This window comes from Heptranchias perlo, unplaced genomic scaffold (genome assembly GCF_035084215.1).
Source record: "Heptranchias perlo isolate sHepPer1 unplaced genomic scaffold, sHepPer1.hap1 HAP1_SCAFFOLD_52, whole genome shotgun sequence".
Classification (NCBI taxonomy): domain Eukaryota; kingdom Metazoa; phylum Chordata; class Chondrichthyes; order Hexanchiformes; family Hexanchidae; genus Heptranchias; species Heptranchias perlo.
In genome coordinates, this window is record NW_027139537.1 from 2,178,427 (window position 1) to 2,181,133 (window position 2,707).

Genomic DNA, 2,707 nt, shown 5'->3' on the forward strand with positions numbered 1-2,707 from the left:
GGAACCAACCATGGAACAGGCTATTTAAGATCTTGTCTTGTGTAATGACACAGGGTTAATTAATAATCGCACAGTAAGGGGTCCTCTGGGGAAGAGTGATCATAACATCATAGAATTTCACATTGAGTTCGGGAGTGACTTGAGTCCAAAACTAGAGTCTTAAACCTAATCAAAGCCAATCACATAGTTATGATGGGCGAATTGGATTAAAAGATGTGATGGTAGATAAGCAATGGCGATCATTTAAAGAAATGTTCAGGAAGGGTGCAGTTGGAGTATAATGTGGGGAAATGTGAGATTATTCACTTTGATTGGAAGAATAGAAAAATTGAATATTCTTTAAATGGTGAGAAAAAATAAATGTTGGTGCTCAGAGGGATTTTTGTTTCCTGGTACAAGAAACATGGTTCATAAGGTTGGGGGTAATTACATTAGCATGCAGGCACAACAAGCAATTCGAAAGGCGATTGGCATTCTATCCTGTATGACAAGGGGGTTAAAGTACAAGAGCAAGGAAATCTTACTAGAATTCTACAGTGCTTTCATGACACCTCGCCTGGAGTACTGTGTCCAGTTTTGTTCTCCTTATATAAGAAAGGATACACTTGCCTTAGAGGCAGTGCAACGGAAGTTCATTATCTTGATTCCTGGGATAACAGGGCTGTCCTCCGAGGAGAAATTGAGTAGAATGGGTCTATACTCTCTGGAGTTCTGACAAAGAGAGGTGATCTCCTTTAAACTTATAAGGTTCTGAGGGGGCTTGACAGGGCAGATGCTGAGAGGTGGCTTCCCTAGCTGAAGAGTGCCAGAAGCTGAGGATAAGGGGCTGGCCATTTAATACTGAGATGAGGAGGAATTTCTTCAATCAGAGGTTGGTGAATATTTGGAATTTTCTACCCCATAGGGCTGTGGATGCTGAGTCATTGAATATATTCAAGGCTGAGATCGATTGATTTTGAATTCGAAGGGAATCAATGGATAAGGGGATCGGGCGGGAAATTGGAGTTGAGGTCGAAGATCAGCCCTGATCCAATTGTTTGGTGCAGTAGGCTCGAGGGGTGCATCCAACCCCTGCTCCTATTTCTTATGTTTTTATATATCTGTTACCATGTACAATTTAACAATTAACAGCAATGTTTCCACCGTGTATCAGTTACCATGAGTATACTAATAAACAACTGTAAATTCATTCCCCAGTGTATTGGTTATCATGCCGAAATCAACAAACAACGGGAAATTCATTCCCCAGTGTATTGGTTATCATGACTATATCAACAAACAACTGTAAATTCATTCCCCAGTGTATTGGTTATCATGCCGAAATCAACAAACAACGGGAAATTCATTCTCCAGTGTATTGGTTCTCATTGACTATATGAACAACCAACTATAAATTCATTCCCCAGTGTATTGGTTATCATGACTATATCAACAAACAAATGTAAATTCATTCCCCAGTGTATTGGTTCTCATTGACAATATGAACAAACAACAGGAAATTCATGCCCCAGTGTATTGGTTATCATGCCTATATCAACAAACAACTGTAAATTCATTGTCCAGTGTATTGGCTTTCAGTGACGATATGAACTAACAAACGAAAATTCATTCTCCAGTTAATTGGTTATCCTGACTATATGAACAAACAGCTGTAAATTCTTTATCCAGTGTATTGGTTATCTTGACAATATTAACAAACACATTTAAATTCATTCGCCACTATATTGGTTATCATGACTACATCAACAAACAAGAGTAAATTGATTCCCCAGTGTATTGGTTATCATGACTGTATCAACAAACAACTGTAAATTCATTCCCTAGTGTATTGGTTATCAGTGACTATATGAACAAACAAACGAAAATTCATTCCCAGCGTATTAGTTATCATAACTACATTAACAAACAACTGTAAATTCATTCCCTGGTGTATTTGTTATCATGACTATAATAACAAACAGCTGTAAATTCATTCCACAGTGCATTGGTTATCATGATTACATTAACAAACAACTGTAAATTCAATCCCCAGTGTAATGGTTGCACATCCAATTTAACAATCACGTGTAAATTCATTCCCCAGTGTATTGCTTATCACGTCTAATTTAACAATCAACCGTAAATTCATTCCCAGTGTATTAGTTATCATGAATATATTAACAAACAGCTGTAAATTCATTCCACAGTGCATTGGTTATCATGACTTCAATAACAAACTACTTTAAATTCATTCGCCAGTGTATTGGTTCTCATGAATAAATTAACAAACAACTGGAAATGCATTCTCCAGTTTTTGGTTATCATGATTATATTAACAAACAACTGTAAATTCATTCCCCAGTGCATTGGCTATCATGACTGTCTCAATAAACAACAGTAAATTCATTGCCCAGTGTGATTATTGTGACTATAACAACGAACAACTCTAAATGCATTCTCCAGTGTATTGGTTATCATGATTATATTAACAAACATAAGTAAATTCATTCCCCTGTGTATTGGTTATCATGCCAAGATCAACAAACAACAGTAAATTCATTCCCCGGTGTATTGGTTATCAGTGACTATATTAACAAACAGCTGTGAATACTTTATCCAGTGTATTTGTTATCATGACAACATTAACAATCAAATTTAAATTCATTCCCAGTGTATTAGTTATCATAACTATATCAACAAACAACTGTAAATTCATTCCCCGGTGTAT